This window comes from Leopardus geoffroyi, chromosome B3 (genome assembly GCF_018350155.1).
Source record: "Leopardus geoffroyi isolate Oge1 chromosome B3, O.geoffroyi_Oge1_pat1.0, whole genome shotgun sequence".
Taxonomy (NCBI): domain Eukaryota; kingdom Metazoa; phylum Chordata; class Mammalia; order Carnivora; family Felidae; genus Leopardus; species Leopardus geoffroyi.
In genome coordinates, this window is record NC_059337.1 from 61,702,017 (window position 1) to 61,719,847 (window position 17,831).

Below are 17,831 nucleotides of genomic sequence, written 5' to 3' on the forward strand. Positions count from 1 at the left end.
CCTAACCGCTAATCACCTGGCACCGTGCTCGAAGCGGCGCCGAAAGTCATTCGCACGCGGAAAGGGAGGGTAGTTAAAGGACCTCCTTTTTCGCCGCTTTGGAGTTACGTTCATAAAGGGGAAACGAGAAAGCCGGGTCTCAAAACTAAGTAAGCTCACACCTACCGGTTTAACTTCGCGTGCCTCTCCAGGAGCCGAGAACCATCGCCCTTGGGCGCTCCCCGATGCACGCCGGGATACGTCTGGCGCCCCTCAGTGTGCTGCAGAGCATGCCGGGAAAGGCACCTCTCCCGATTTCCTGGCTCTCACCTCCAGGGTGTTCCTTTCATGTCCCTTTGAAAGCCTGGTTCTTGGGCTGGGAATGAGGCGACTTCAGTAATTATGGGAATGTGACTGGATGTGAAGAGGCACTCTCAGTGCCCCCTTCCCCCACTTGTTCCCTTTCTGTGGTCTTGGGGAAACCGCTTAACCTTTCTTCATGGAGCGTGCATTTAGTGCCTGCTGAGTGCTTTTGTGAATATTGCAAAAAACAAACAAACACACAGTGAGAGTACTTGCCTACAATGAAACTACCAGCTTTTTATGGTCAGTGGAGAATAATGCTAATTTAAGTAGAACTTAACTGCAAATCCCACTAAGGAGTGGAAATAATGCTTGGAGTTTCTCTTAGGATAGAAGACAAGACTTTTCTTGCTAACCTTACAGCTATTGTTGGGGAAAGTGGGGGTGGACAGAGCAGGAGGCATTTTAAAGGGGCTAGAGATGTGGCCATATTACATTTTCTGGTTCTACTTGTTCTAGCTATGGTATATTGGAACCAAGAAAAACACCATCTGCTAATACTGAAAAAAGGTGGTCTTAGACCGTAAGGAGTTAATTTTGTAGTATTCACAGGCTGACCTCCAGGCCAAACCCTGATATTTTACTCCCAGAAAGCCCCCAATTAGAACAATTCATATCTCTTTTGCTATGAACTCCAGTCCTCAGCTCTTCTGATTTCAAAGCTATTTTTTCAGTTAACAAAGGGATGATTAAGCCTGGGGAATTTGACTAGCACTGGTCAGACTGACAAGAGTGCTGATTTATAAAGTAGAAATTAAATGTATTAATTAACAATGTGGTTACTGAGCCAAAACACAGTTTGGGGCACCCTTTTCTTATTTCAAGATAGTCAATAAGCCTATTTAATCAGAAAAGTATTGGGGCACCTGGGTGGCTCAGTCAGTTGAGTGTCTGACTTTGGCTCAGGTCATGATCTTGCAGCTCCTGAGTTCAAGTCCCATGTGGGGCTCCATGCCGACAGCTCAGAGGCTCAGAGCCTGGAGCCTGCTTTGGATTCTGTGTGTGTGTGTGTGTGTGTGTGTGTGTGTGTGTGTGTCTTTTTGTCTCTCCCCTAGTCACACTCTCTGTCCCTCTTTCAAAATAAACATTTAAAAAGAAAAGAAAATTGTTTTCTGACTATAAAATCAAAAGAAAGGGAATTAGATGATTACATGTAATAAAACCATAAGGGGCCCCTGCCTGGCTCAGTTGGTACAGCACATGACTCCTGATCTTGGGGTTGTAAGTTTGAGTCCCACCTTGGGTGTAAAGGTTACTTTTTTAAAAAAATCTTTAAAAACCTAAAACCATTAAATTATAAGCAAAACTATGTTAAACTTGAAGTTATAAAACACTCCAATATACTTGATTACATTCAATCCTAACAATGTCCACGAGAACAAAGTACTCTACTAATATTACCATCTCCTGAAACGATCTTGAGTGGGAAACTGGAAAATGTGTTTTAATATGTTCTCCAAATGATTTTGATGCACAAGTTTGGGGTCTGTTGGCTATAGTTGAAAGAGCCCAGGCCTTGAAGTCAGACCCATCTGGGTGAACCTGCATATCTCTCCTTTACTGTATGTTGACCTTGAACAGGTTTTTTAACTTTCTGAGCCTCAGTTCCTTTAACTGCAGGTTGGGGGCAATCACACCTATTCTTCGACTGTCATGATGATTCTGAGATAGAAATATTTAAATTTTTTAATGTTTATTTATTTTTGAGAGAGACACACAAATCTTGAGCAGGGGAGGGGCAGAGACAGAGGGAGACAGAATCTAAAGCAGGCTCCTGGCTCTGAGCTGTCAGCACAGAGCCTGACGTGGGGCTCGAACTCACAACCCCAGAGCCTGACGTGGGGCTCAATCATGACCTGAGCCGAAATGGGATGCTTAACTGACTGAGCCACCCAGCTACTCCGAGATAAAAATATTTTAAAACACCTGTCACAGTCCCTGATGCATTGGAGGCATTCTGTAAATGTGACTACTAGTTAATTGTAAAGGTTGTATTCTAACCAGTGTCCTGTACTCTGTCCAACAGCACACTCTTGAATCCTTTTTTCTCCACTATTCTGTTTCTCCCCTAGACAGTGCTAGAGGCACACTAACAGATTTTTACACTGCAGATCTTTTTTAGACTTTGGTGACTGTTGCCCATCTGTTGGTGCATATTGTTACATTATCTTCCGCCTTCGTTTCAAGTTTTTTTTTTTTTTTTCTCTTAACTAATGTTAAAATGCTGAACTGTAGACATTACTGAAGTAAAATAATGACGATACAGAGATACTTAGAGAGTGGAGGGGGCACTTAGAGAGTGGAGGAGTGTTTTGTTTCAAGTAGGTTAAAAATTGTTTACATTTAAATACCTCAGAGTGAAGACACCCTCAAAATTTGCTCTTCATTTATATAACACAATATTTTAGATGTTCCCTTCCCAGTCTCCTTCCAATGGTTTCTTTTTCAGTATCTTCATACGCTTCTAACAAAAAGAGGGTTTAGCTGAAGCGAGTTTCCCACAGACATCTGAAATTTAATATTTCCTAAGTGAAACTAATTACCCATCCCTTCACTTTACACACCAGCTACTACTGCCTTTCCTTACATAGGCAATTACACCACCATTCCAGTAAGTCTCTCGGTCTAGGAAACCTCCTAATGGAATTATAAGGATAATTCCTTATCTGTTCCTTCTCATCTGTTTACCACATTCAATTGGTCAAAAAGTTCTACTTCTAATACTTAAACATCTTTTAAGTCCAAACCCTAATTTCCACTTTTTCCACCATTATATTAGTTCAATCCTTATCTTTATCAGACGCTACAAATATAAATATTTCATTATAATGATAATAGCAAGTTAAAGTTGATTTCAGAATACAAAACGTGTCACTTGTACCGTTTTACAAGAGACCAGTAAAAGGTTTGCAATGTCCTACACGGTGAATGCTCTTTATAAAAATGAGTGAAATAAATTTCTTTAATATGAGTAAATATATCTAATTATATTCTGTAGGAAATTATATGGTCTGGAAGTTTTGGACAGATATTTTACTAAGTGCTGAGGAGTACTAGTAGAGATCTTGGAAGTATTAGTAGACATTTATATTATTTTCAAATATTTCTGGTTCCCCCAACTTCCTAGAACATGATATAATTGTTTTTTTCTTGCTCTGTTGAAGTTCAGAGTGACTATAGGGCTTGCTTTTGTATGTGAGTGTAAGTGACATGTATCACTTCTATGAAGAAGCTTTAAATACCAGTGTGCAGTTTACCCATTTTCTCTTTCCATTGGCCACAGCTACTAGCAATGCTCCAACTGGTGCTTACACTATCGGCATTGGGCCCATAAAATGGAAGACACAGAGCAAATACCCTCAGCCAGCTAGCAGAGAATATGTAGTATGAACAAGAAATAACTTGTATTGTTCTGAGACACGGAGATTTGGGATTGTCCATTAACACATGTAATCTAGCACACACTGAATGACATAGAAATGGAGGGAGTTGCTACAAGTGACCAAAATCCATTTTGTTAGACTCAAATTGCCAATGACCACGATGTAATACAAATTTAGAAACAGGAGAATAGGAGGGACAACTGCCTGATTATGGTATAAAAGAAGAGCCTGTGGGCGCCTGGGTGGCTCAGTTGGTTAAGCATCTGACTTGATTTCAGCTCAGGTCATGATCTCACAGTCTGTGAGATCAAGTCCTGTGTCGGGGCTCTGCGCTGACAGCACAGAGCCTGCTTGGCATTCTCTCTCCCTCTCTCTCTGCCCCTCCCCCTGCTCATGCATGTGTGAGCTCTCTCAATAAATAAATAAATAAATAAATAAATAAATAAGAAGAGCCTGAAGAAAGAACAGTCATTGGAACCTTGCTTTTCATCTCCCCTCACCACATAATCATTCTTCACAGACCAGCCAAAGTGATCTTTTAAAAATATTACTGAGATCTTTTCTAAGAGAAAGGTCTTAACTGATTACCCTATCTTAAGTGGACTGCCTCCACCCACTGGTCACCTTTATTTTATCACCCCTTTTCTTTTTTCTTTTAATTTTTTAACGTCTGTTTATTTATAATCTCTACACCCAATGTGGGGCTTGAACTCACAAGCCCAAGATCAAGAGTTGCATGCTCTTCCTACTGAGCCGGCCAAACACCCCTCACCCCGTTTTATTTTCTTTATGGTACTTCTCATTTTCTCAAAGTATCTTAACTATTTGTTTTATTGTTTTCCTTCTATCTCTACCCAAGAGAATGCAAACTTCATGAGAATGGAAGCCTCCTCTGTATTCTCAGCATCTTGAAAATTATCTGGTACATAAAACACAGCCAATGAGAAAATATCTGCAAACCATATATCTGATAAAGGTTTAATATTCAGAATATACAAAGAACTCCTACAACTCAGCAACAAAAACTCTTAAAAACTGGGCAAAAACCATAAGAGACTCTTAAAAACTGAGAATAAACTGAGGGTTGATGGGGGGTGGGAGGGAGGGGAAAGTGGGTGATGGGCATTAAGGAGGACACCTGTTGGGATGAGCACTGGGTGTTGTATGGAAACCAATTTGACAATACATTTCATATTTTTAAAAATAATATAATAAATAAATAAATAAAATGGGCAAAGAACCTGAATAGATATCTCTCCAAAGAAGATATACAAATGGCCAATACGCACATGAAAAGATGCTTAAAGGGGCGCCTGGGTGGCGCAGTCGGTTAAGCGTCCGACTTCAGCCAGGTCACGATCTCGCGGTCCGTGAGTTCGAGCCCCGCGTCGGGCTCTGGGCTGATGGCTCAGAGCCTGGAGCCTGTTTCCGATTCTGTGTCTCCCTCTCTCTCTGCCCTCCCCCGTTCATACTCTGTCTCTCTCTGTCCCAAAAATAAATAAATGTTGAAAAAAAAATTTAAAAAAAAAAAAAAAAAAAAAAAGAAAGGGGCACCTGGGTGGTTCAGTTGGTTAACAGTCCAACTTTGGCTCAGGTTATGATCTAACAGCTCGTGGGTTTAACCCCCACATCGGGCCCTGTGCTGACAGCTCGGAGCCTGGATCCTGCTTCAGATTCTGTGTCTCCCTCTCTCTCCGCCCTTCTCCGCTTGTGTGTGCTCTCTCTTTCTCTCTCACAAATAAACATTAAAAATAATAAAAATAATAAAAAATAAAAATGATAAATAAATAAACGATTGATAAAGTGCCTGGGTGGCTCAGTCAGTTGAGCATGCAACTCTTGATTTCAGCTCAGGTCATGAGTTCAAGACCCTGACTGAGCTCTGTGCTGAGAGCATGGAGCCTACTTAGATTCATTCTCTCCCTCTCTCTCTCTGCCCACCCCCCGTTCTCTCTCTCTCAAAATAAATAACCTTTATGAAAAAAATTAATAAAGTCCAATTTATTGACCTTTACTTTAATGGTTAGTTTTGTATCTTGTCTAAGAAATCTTTGCCTACCCAAAGTTGTAAAGATTTTTTTTGTGTGTTTTTTGCAGAAGTTTTAAAAAATATTTAAGTAATCTCTACACTCATTGTGGGACTCGAACTCACGACCCCCAAATAGTCACATGTTCTACCAACTGAGCCAGCCAGGTGCCCCTTACATTTAGGTCTAATATCTACCTCAAATTAATATTAGTGTTTGGTGTGAGGTAGGGTTGAGTCTTTGTTTTTTGTTTTTTGTTTTTTTTTTTTTTCATAAAAATATCAAGGTGATTCAACACTATTTATTGAAGACTTTTTCTCCCTTTGAATTACTTTGGCCCCTGTATTAATTATCTATAGCTGTGTAACAAATTACCCCCAAGATTAGCAGGTTAAAACAGCAAGTATTTATTGTCTTGTGTTTCTATGGTTGAGGTATCTGGGCACAGTTTACCTGGGTGCCTCTGGAAGAAAGATTCTCATGAGGTTGCAGGCAAGCTATTGGCCAGGGCTGCAGCTTATCTAAAGGCTTGATTTGATTCACAAGGAGCAGAGTCTGCTTCCAAGCTCATTCATGTGGTTCTGGGCAGACCTTGATTTTTTGCCATATGGGCTTCTCTGCAAGGCTGCCTTACAACATGTCAGCTAGCTCTTTACCAATAGCAAGCCACCCAAGATGGAAAGAGTGTGCCCAAGATGTAAACCAGAGTCTTTTTTCTGTTTTTAATTTTTTTTAATTTTTATTTTATTATTTTTTTCAAGTGTTTATTTTTGAGAGAGAGAGAGCCTGAGCAGGGGAGGGGGAGAGAAAGGAGGGGACACAGGATCACAAGCAGGTCCTGCACTAACAGCAGAGAGGCCAATTTGAGGCTAAACCGTGAGATCATGACCTGGGCCCACAGTCAGATGCCTAACCAACTGAGCCACCCAGGCGCCCCAGTCTTTTTTTAAAGCTAACCCCAGAAGTAACACCCTATCACTTCTGTCAGCCCACACTCAAAGGGAGATCACATAAGGGTGTTAGGCAGGAATCATTAGGGTCCATCTTAGAGGCTGCCTACCACAACATCTTTCTTTCAAAATGCAATTGACTAGGGGTGTGTAGGTGGCTCAGTCTGTTAAGCTTACAACTCCCCATCTCAGCTCAGGCCATGGTCTCACTGTTCCTAAGATTGAGCTCCATGTCATCAGGCTCTGCTGACAGTACAGAGCCTACCTGGGATTCTCTCCCTCTCTGCTTCTGCCCATGCACATGCTCTCTTTCTCTCAAAATAAAATAAACTTAAAAAAAAAATCAATTGACTACATACGCTTGGGTCTATTTCTAGGTTCTATTTTGTTTCATTGCCCTGTTTATTTTTCCACATACTAATGCCATGCTGCCTTGATTTCTGTAGCTCTATAGTAAGTCTTGAGATCAAATTGTGTGTGTGTGTGTGTTTTTGTTTTGTTTTGCTTTTAAGTAATCCCTATACCTGACTCAAGGCTCAAACTCACAACCCCAAGATCCACAGTTAGATGCTCTCCTGACTGAGCCAGTCAGGCACCCCTTTCAAAATTGTTTTGACTATTCTAGGTCCTTTGTATTTCCATAATTTTTACAACCAGCTTGCCAATTACTATGAAACCCCCCCGATATTTTATTTATTTATTTATTTATTTATTTATTTATTATTTATTTATTTGTAAATGTTTATTTTATTTTTTTTAAATTGCCTATTCTTTTTTTTAATTTTTTTAACGTTTTATTTATTTTTGAAACAGGGAGAGACAGAGCATGAACAGGGGAGGGTCAGAGAGAGGGAGACACAGAATCCGAAACAGGCTCCAGGCTCTGAGCTGTCAGCACAGAGCCCCACACAGGGCTCGAACTCACAGACCGCGAGATCATGACCTGAGCCGAAGTCGGCTGCTTAACCGACTGAGCCACCCAGGCACCCCATAAATGTTTATTTTTGAGAGAGAAAGAGCATGAGCAGGGGAGGGACAGAGAGAGAAGGGGACAGAGGATCCAAAGTGGGCTCTGCACTGACAGCAGCGAGTCCAATTCTGGGCTCGAACTCACAAACCCTGAAATCATGACCTGAGCTGAACTCAGACACTCAACCAACTGAGCCACCCAGGTGCCCCGAAAACCCCCCTGGCATTTTAATTGGAACTGCATTGACTCCATAGATCAATTGTGAATAACAAATACCTTAATAATATTGTCTTCCAATCCATTAATATGTGTTCACAATACAGACATCTGACAAAGAACAAACATCTGGAACATATAAAGAAGGCTTATAGCTCAATAATAAGACAGCAACATAATATATTTTTAGATGGACCTTGAACTGACACTTTACAAAAAAAATCTACAAATGGCTAATAGGCATACAAAAAAGATGCAAAATTCTATTGTCATGGAAATACAAATTAAAACTACAATGAGATACCACTCATACTTCCTAGAGTGTCTAAAATTAAAAGACTTGATGGGGGCGCCTGGGTGGCTCAGTTGGTTGAGCATCCACTCCTGACTTCAGCTCAGGTCATGATCTCACAGTTTGTGAGTTCGAGCTCTGCACCAACAGCACAGAGCCTGCTTGGGATTCTCTCTCTCTCCCTCTCTCCCTCCCCTTCCCTGCTCATGTGCTCTGTTTCTCTCAACATAAATAAATGAACTTTTAAAAAATTAAAAAAAAAAAAAAAGACTTGATAACTAGTGTCGGCTAGATTTAGAGCAACTAGAACTCTCATACATTGCTGCTGGGAGTATAAAATGGTAAAATCCTTTGGAAAGTAGTTTGACAATTTCTTTTTTTTAACCTTTTTTTCAATGTTTATTTATTTTTGAGAGAGAGACAGAGACAGAGTGTGAGTGGGGGAGGGGCAGAGGGCAGAGAGGGAGGGAGATACAGAAAATGAAGCAGCCTCCAGGCTCTGAGCTGTCAGCATAGAGCCCCATGCTGGGTTCAAACTCGAGAACTCTGAGATCATGACCTGAGCCCAAGTCAGACACTTAACCGACTGAGCCATCCAGACACCCTGACAACTTCTTTCTTTTTATTTTTTATTTTTGTTTAATGTTTATTTATTTTTGACAGAGGGAGAGGCAGCATGAGCGGGGGAGGGGCAGAGAGAGAGGGAGACAGAGAATCCGAAGCAGGCTCCAGGCTCTGAGCTGTCAGCACAGAGCCTGACTTGGGGTTTGAACTCACAGACTGCGAGATCATGACCTGAGCCAAAGTCAGACGCTCAACGGACTGAGCCACCCAGGCGGCCCACCCCAACAATTTCTTAAATTTTAACATATACTAGGGTTCCTGGCTGGCTCAGTTGGTAGATGAAGTGACTCTTGATCTTGAGGTCTTCAGATCAAGCCCCACATTGGACATAGAGATTACTTAAAAAATAAAATAAAAAAGAGGTGCCTGGGTGGCTCAGTCAGTTAAGCATCCAACTCTTGATCTCGGCTCAGGTCATGATCTCATGGTTTGTGAGTTCAAGCCCCACGTGGGGCTTTGTGCTGACAGTGCAGAGGCTTTTTAGGATTATCCATCCCTCTCTCTCTGCCACTCCCCAACTCCCTCTCTCTCAAAAATAAAAAATAAACATTTTTAAAAAATAAAATAAAATAAAATAAAAAATTTTTGACATAAATCTATCCTATGAACCAAAATTCAACTTCTTGGTATTTACTCAAAAGAAATGAAAACATATATCTTCAAAAAAAGTGTTGTGTAAGAATTTTTATGCCAACTTTATTCAAAATAACCAAAAAGTAGAAATACCTAATGTCCATCAACAGAAAAATGGATAAACATTGATTAACAGTGAGCTATTACTCAACAATAAAAAAAAATGAACTACTGATATATGTAACAACATGGAGGAATCTCAAAACACATGCTGAACAAAAGAAGCCAGAACTATAATAATACACACTATATGATTCCATTTATGTGACATTCTAGAACCAACAAAACTAATCTATGATATACTGGAAAAAGATGACCCAACTTCTTTGCCACTGTCCTCACTGAAAAGTGGGATTTATTTTTCCACCCCTTTGAATTTGGGCTGGCTTTTTGACTGCTTCCACCTATAGAATACAGCAGAAGTGATGCTGTACCAATTTGGGGTTTAAGTCTTTAAAAGGACTAGCAGCTTAGGGGCGCCTAGTTGTCTCACACAACTCTTGATATTGGGGTTGTGAGTTCGAGTCCCATCTTGGTGGAGAGTACTTAAAAAAATTTTTTTTAAGTTTTTGAAAAAGTGGGCACCTGGGGGCGCCTGGGTGGCTCAGTTGGTTGAGTGTCTGACTTCAGCTCGGGTCATGATGTCACAGTCTGTGAGTTCAAGCCCCGCGTCGGGCTCTGTGCTGACATCTCAGAGCCCAGGGCCTGTTTCAGATTCTGTGTCTCCCTCTCTCTCTGACCCTCCCCCGTTCATGCTCTGTCTCTCTCTGTCTCAAAAATAAATAAATGTTAAAAAAAATTAAAAAAAAAAAAAAAGCGGGCACCTGGGTGGCTCAGGGTGCTGTGTCCAATTTCAGCTCAGGTCACGATCTCCCAGTTTGTGGGTACGGGCCCCACATAGAGCCCGCTTCAGATCCTCTATCTCCCTCTCTCTCTGCCCCTCCCCTGCTTGCACTCTCTTTCTCCCTCTCTCAAAAATAAACATTATGGGGCGCCTGGGTGGCGCAGTCGGTTAAGCGTCCGACTTCAGCCAGGTCACGATCTCGCGGTCCGTGAGTTCGAGCCCCGCGTCGGGCTCTGGGCTGATGGCTCAGAGCCTGGAGCCTGTTTCCGATTCTGTGTCTCCCTCTCTCTCTGCCCCTCCCCCGTTCATGCTCTGTCTCTCTCTGTCCCCAAAATAAATAAACGTTGGAAAAAAAAAAAATTTAAAAAATAAACATTAAATAATAATAATTATGACAATAGATAAATAAATAAACAAATAAATAAATAAATAAGGGGTTCCTGGGTGGCTCAGTTGGCTAAGCATCTGACTCTTGATACTCAGCTTAGGTCATGATCTCATGGTTTATGAGTTCAAACCCTGCATTGGGTTCTGTGCTGATGGCACTTAGGCTGCTTCGGATTCTGTCTCTCCTTCTCTCTGCCCCTCCCCCATTTGTGTGTGCATGGGGGGAGGGGGCACGTGTGCACACTCTTTCTCTCTCTCGCTCAAAATAAATAAATAAACATTAAAAAATTATTTAAAAAATTAAAAATTAAAAATAATTTTTTTTTTTTTTTAAGGACTAGCACCTTCTAGTTCCTCCTTCTTGGAACCCATACTGTGAGGAAGTTCAAACAGCTGTGTGGAAGAAAAACAAAGTCCCTTATTGGCAGTCTTAGCTGCATTCCCAGCCAAGAGCCAATCCCAACTTGCCAGTCATGTGAGTCATCTTGGAAGTGGATTCTCCAACCTTAGTCAAGGCTCTCTTGGCTGATGTCACAGAAAGCAGAGACACAATGATTCCACTAAACCCTAACTAAGTTACAATATTTTGAGCCAATAAATGATTTTTATTGTTTTAAGTCACTAGGTTTTGGGGTGTTTTACATATCAATGAATAACCAAAACATATGGTAATATAAAAATCATATCACTAGTTGCCTCGGAAAAGAAGTGGAATCAGTTGCAAAACACAAAAGGGGATTTTCAGGAATGATGGAAATGTTCTATATCTTGATTGGAGTAGCAGTTATAAGGATATATATATATATATATATATATATATATATATATATATCAAAACTGTTGAATCGTAGACTTGAAATCTATATATTATAATGTATATAAATTACACCTAATGAAGTTGTTGTAAACAAAAATAATAACTTTGATGATTCTCTATTAACTAGAATATAAAGACTAAGATCCTCACTTGCTGAGGCACTCTTCACAAAGTAGCCCCAGCCTGAATTCCCAGGATATTCCCTTCCCAACCCTTACACTAAAGCTAAACAAAATGATTTGCAGTTCCACACGGCCCCAGGCTTATTGAGGTTGTTCTACCCTCCCGGTATGTCATTCCCCGATCTCAGGCTCCTCAAGTCCTAGTCATCCTGTGACACCCACCTTTCCCTATCCCTGTGCTGAGACTGTCTTAGTCACCACCTGCTCTTGCTCAAAGAACACTTTGTGAGAACTTTTATTATAATACTTATCACATTATAGTGTAAGTTTTTGTTTACATGTTTCTCTACTAGACTCTGACTTTCTTCAGGAAAGAGAAAACTTTTTTTTTCTTTTTAGTGTTTATTTTTGAGAGAGAGGGAGGGACACAGAGTGTGAGCAGGGGAGGGGCAGAGAGAGAGGGAGACACAGAGTTCAAAGCAGGCTGCAGGCTCTGAGCTGTCAGCACAGAGCCCTATGCGGGGCTCCAACCCACAAACCGTGAGATCATGACCTGAGCCAAAGTCAGACGCTCAACTGACTGAGCCACCCAGGCACCCCAGGAAAGAGAAAACTTCTGATTCATTTTTGTGTCACCATAATCTAAGTACTGGACAGGTAAGAGATGCTCGGTAAATGATTAATGAATTATTATACATTAGCCGGGGGCTCCTTTCATTATTTTACTGGTGTTTCCCAGCCTTCTGTGGTGTAGGTGTCTCTTGAGTCTCCATCCACTGCCATCCTCCATTATCTGCTTTTCCCTCCCTCTCTTTCTCTTTCTCACCTTTTGGCAGTCTCTAAAGGCTCACCCAACATCATGGCTGCAACCATTTTCTTCATTACAGATATCCCAAAAATCTGATATTAACAAATGTTTACTGAGCATTAAGGACACTATACCAAAGGCTGGAATACAAGGACTTATAAAAGAATCCAGAGTAAGTGAGGATTTGAAGGGTCCTAAACGTTGGAGACAAGAGAGCAAAAGGAACTGAATATCTGCAAGAAACTGAGTCTGTATGCCCTAGAGAATAAGGAAACATTAAAAAAAATTTTTTTTAATGTTTTTTATTTATTTTTTGAGAGAGAGAGCGTGAGCAGAGGAGGGGACAGAGAGAGAGGAGGACAGATATCCGAAGCAGGCTCCGTGTTGACAGGCTGACAGCAGCAAGCCCAATGTGGGGCTTAAACCCACAAACTGTGAGATCACAACCTGAGCTGAAGTTGGATGCTTAACTGACTGAGCCACCCAGGTGCTCCAAGGAAGCATTCTTAAATGGGTAAGTATGAAGGAGAAATTGGTTTGGGGAGAAAAATAATGAATTTTGTCTTAGCCACATTGGATGTCATACTATTACATTAGAGTGAAACAGTGTTATAAATAGAGATACAGAATTGTATTCATTTTTCAATGCCGCTCCCCCCCCAAAATATATACATATAGTTTTTGCCTTCATGAGACTTATTGAGGTGATAGATACAAATCAAAGGATTCTTTAAATAAATATAAAATTGCAATTTATAATAAATACTGCAAAGAGGAACATACTCCTATGAAATATATATAGCAGGTAGAATTGACCTGCTCAAGGCAGTTGGCAATGATTGTTCAAGGAAGAGAAGAAGTTGACTGTGGGAGGGAGGGAAAGGGTTCTAAGCAAAGGAATAGCATATGTAAAAGACTATAGCATAGAAATAGAAAGTAGCCTGGGTGGCTTAATCGGTTAAACGTCCAACTCTTGGTTTCAGTTCCGGTCATGATCTCACAGTTCATTGAGTTTGAGCCCCCAGTTGGGCTCTGCGCTGACACATGGAGCCTGCTTCCAATTCTCTGTCTACCTCTCTCTCTACCCTTCCCCAACTCTCTCTCAAAAATAAATAAACATTAAACTAGGAGAGACCTGAGCCTGTTTGAGAGTGAGAAAAGGGAGTGAGGAAAAAGGAATCCATTTAACATGTGAGGGAGAAAAGAATTCATCCAACCAGTTCCCTTGAGGAGATAGGAAACGATGGAATCCAGACACGGGTGGAGAGCACAGACTTAGACAATAAGCTAGTCTTGTCCTCTGAGGTAAGGAGAAGGAGGTGGTGATGGATAGTGACAGTGATTTTTTAGGGGGAGAGGAGTTTGGATGGAGTTCACGGTATTGACTTTTGTCTTCTCAGTAATACTAAGAGCTAACATTCACTAAGCATTCACCATGGCGCTGGCCTAAAAATTTTTATGCATTAACTCATTTAATCCCCACAGCGACCTCATAAGGTGGGTTCTGTTGTTATCCCCATTAACAATTAAAGAAAGAGTCCCTGAGAAGTGAGGTAACTTTAACAATATGAAAAAGGTAATAAATGGCAGAGCTCATTTTTCTCCCCACGAGGTGTGAAGGGAGGAAGGCAATTTGGCAAGATTAAAAGAGGAAGTGGTCAGAAATGAAGGAAATAGGGAAACTGGGGACTTGAAGAATATAAGAAAGTTTAGAATAGCCAGAGTGAAAATTATGCTACTGAGGAGGGCACTGTTAAATCAGACCTCTCCCAGAGTAGCAGGCGCTTATGTTCTCCTGCAAGAACTCCTCCACTTGAAGAATCCACATCTGAGATTTGGATAATTGCTCACTAAGTTTTAGGTGATTCGGCCTTTCTTTTCAGGTTCCTGGGTTCTGGGTCTACCCATTGGACAGGAGTCTCCTAGTAAAGCTGAAACTGGCAGGGAATTGTCCTATCAGAGCTGGGCCTGAAGCCACCCGCACACCTGGGTAATTTTACTGAACCTCATAAAGAGCATGTTTTATATTGCCATTAGAATTGGGGTCTCAGGGGGCGCCTGGGTGGCTCAGTTGGCTCAGTCGGCTCAAGAGCATCCGACTCTTGATTTTGGCTCAGCTCATGATCTCATGGTTGGTGAGTTTGAGCCCCATATCGGATTGTACTGGTAGCACAGAGCCTGCTTGGGATTCTTTCTCTCTCTCCCTCTCTGCCCCTCCCCTGCTCTCTCTCTCTCTCTCTCTCTCAAAATAATAAATAATAATAAGCATTAAAACCATTTTTTAAAAAGAATTGGGGTCCCAGGGGTGCCTGGGTGGCTCAGTCGGTTAAGCGTCTGACTCTTGGTTTAGTCTCAGATCATGAGCTCATGGTTTGTGAGATTGAGCCCTGAGTCGGGCTCTGTGCTGACAGCGTGGAGCCTGCTTGGGATTCTCTCTCTGCCCCTCCCCTGCTCTTGCTCTCTCTCTTTCTTAAAATAAACATACATTAATAAAAATAATAAAGTGAGTTTAAGAGGAAAAGATAATTTCTTGCTGAGCCCATTCCTGCAGCCCTTATCACAGGTGACAAACCTTTTTTTTTTTTTTTTAATTTTATTTATTTTTGATAGAGAGAGACAGAGCACAAGTGAGGGAGGGGCAGAGAGAGAAGGAGACATAGAATCCGAAGCAGGCTCCAAGCTGTTAGCACAGAGCCTGATGCGGGGCTCGAACTCACAAACTGCCAGATCATGACCTGAGCTGAAGTCAGACGCTCAACCGACTGAGCCACCCAGGCTCCCCGGCACCTGCTTTTTCAAAACCAAATTTGAATTTGCTGAAAACTTTTTATATGTTCCATAATTATTTACATCACCAAGGAAACTGGAAAATTTACAAGAAGCCAAACTGTCTCTATTCTCTTCCTCAAATGTCAGTGGTGTGTTGGCAAAGATTCCTAGAGGAGTGAGAACAGAAAAGCAGCAACACTAAAAAGCCAAAAACCTCCTCATATAGAGACATCAATCAAAAAATGCCAAAACCCAAATTGTACTTCACAGAAAGGCAAATTGGTTTCAGAATAGTTTCCAGGCAAATTTGCATCATTGCTATTACTTCCTCCAGCAATATTTTTTCACACGAAAACATTGTGAAGAATAGCAACTTCTTAATGATAAATAATTCTTTTGAAGTACGGACATACACAATTCAGTATTCCGGTTCACATGGACATACACACAATTCAATATTCCAGTTCACATGCACAGGTAAAGCTAGTTTGATGAGGTTTCATGACTCACAAGCATAAATAATGGCATAAATACATTACAAACCGGGAAGCCTAGAATTCAGCTATACAACCAATTGGGAATCAAACTCAGATACAAAGATGTACAGATCCATTGTTCCTGAGATGCGAACAAGGAGCAAACACAGCACAGAATGGAATTGGGTGTAAGAATGTGTCATGTGAATCCGCCCACGGACAACTCTGGGAGCTGTTCCGGAAATGGGAGGAGGCTGTCATCACCTCTCCCTCGGTAGCACCATGTGCTTCAGAAATCATTTTTGTTCTGGAAGTGCATTTTGATATGCCTGCTCCCTTCCCCCATTTCCTTCTTCCCCACTCTGGAAAACAAACTTGAGGCTCACTAACCTCTGCATTTGCTGTCCGAGAAAGGAAGCAGGGGGAAGTTTTGCAAACCCAGGGAAGCAAGGCTGCCCCGGGCATCGCCCAGACGGGCACGCTCTCTGACTCCTCCTGGTGGAGACGGAGGGAAGGCCAGTTCCTTACAATGAGGTGGAAAGAACGAACTGTGGCCATTTGAGAGACCTCCAGCAGAGGCCAGTTCAAAGGGACTGATGGGTAGGTAAGTTTTGACCTACTTCTTTGTTCCTTGTGGACAGACACAAGAGGAGTGACGAATGGCAACATCTAGTCCTTTACTGGAAAAAGAAGTCTACAGTTTCTCTAACCGTACTTTGCAAAGGTTCGGTAAAGATAAGCATTGCCTGACACTAAAGCAGACGCAGTTGAGGTCAAAACCATTACATTAACAACTTACCACTGCTATCAAGCTGCAGTCCTTGGGGCTTCTCACGTGTCAGCAAATACTTTTTGAAACAGAAGAAGGCAGTGTTCTAATTACTGTTTCTAATCAGAGACAGCTGTTGTGCATCCACACGAGCAAATAAATCACAGATTGAGGATGACTTGCGATTGTGCCGTTTAACCTGAAGCTCTCTTCATGTCTTTTCAGTAATCATCTATGTTGCCCTGAAGACCCACCAAATGTCTGCCTCTCCTAGCAGAAGAAGATACCTACAGACTATGAAAGGCTGTCTTTCCCCTGTTACTTCTGCTCCTGGACAGGCTAAAACCCTCTGCCTGAGTGTTTACGTCGTATTTCATTCCCTCTTAGTCACTGCGTAGCTACATAGATTTTGGTCTTTACAGTTCTACCAGAGATCAGCTCTTCTTTTCTCATTTGTTCTACTCTCCTGTTGTTAGAGTTATCTCACCAGAATCATACAGAAAGCCCTCCTTCCTACTCCATTATTTATTTCTGTACAAATTTCATGTTAATGCCCCTAACACACATACATACTCACTCGGTATTTATATGGGGTCCAGATGTTCTGGGCCCAACTAGACTTATTCTAAATGGATTTGCAGAGCCTGAATCCATAGCTCTTGGGGAATTTGGCCCTAGAATACTTGCTTAACTAAATGAAGAGAGAGCAAGGCTATGAGTTGTGAACATGCAAGGTGGACCATTGTCCAGAGAGCCAAAAACAAGACCAACTGAGAGGACAAACTTCATGTCAACCCCAGTGAACAGGTCATTGTTTTCCAAGTTCTTATTAACATTTCCAACTGGCTTAGGAGATCGAGAAATTCTGAAAACATACCAGTAGCACCCTTTCTGACAGTCAGACTGAGGGATTGCCAGCTTGTATGTTGAGGAAGCAATTTCGTCCTAGGTTACAGCCATCACAATGATCACCTTTGTTGTAATTTGCAATATGCAAAGCATTTTATGAGAGCGGATCCAATCTTTGCAGCACTCTAGTGAAAAGGCCGAGAAAGTGTTCTCGAGTCAAGAGGGTCCACAAAAGAGGACACAAAGCAGAATGAGAGGGAAAAGTCAAGAAAGAAAGAGACAAAGTGAACTGTTTTCAGAGAGCTGTTGGTATCTCAACCCTTGTGATATGGGACCCTCTGCTTGCATGGGGGTGCAGGAGTGCAGCAAAGCCACTTGGCTTTGCTAGTCTCCCCAGTTCTGAACTGCCAAGGGTGTTGCAGAGGAAACCCGGGAAGTTAGCCCATAGATCTTCCCAGGGATAGGGACCATGGAAACACTAGGCTTTACCATTAATTAAAACTGCAAGCTTCCTTCCTTATTTTCTCACACAGATTTCAAGGGTCACTGTAAA

General features: G+C 41.6%; 1 protein-coding gene and 1 long non-coding RNA gene across 3 annotated transcripts in view; one reads left to right on the plus strand and one right to left on the minus strand.

The window, feature by feature from the left end:
* The window catches only part of MGA (MAX dimerization protein MGA), a 167,921-nt gene extending 167,649 nt beyond the window's left edge, over positions 1-272 (minus strand). For both annotated transcript variants that reach the window (XM_045448087.1, XM_045448082.1), the window contains exon 1: positions 166-272. The gene's annotated coding sequence lies outside the window, so the exon portion shown is untranslated. The remainder of the gene's footprint in view (positions 1-165) is intronic.
* Positions 65-11,289, plus strand: LOC123581946. The gene is made up of 2 exons (XR_006704097.1): positions 65-149; positions 11,004-11,289. It is a non-coding gene; the product is annotated as an uncharacterized LOC123581946 (long non-coding RNA).
* The last annotated feature ends 6,542 nt before the right edge of the window (positions 11,290-17,831 follow it).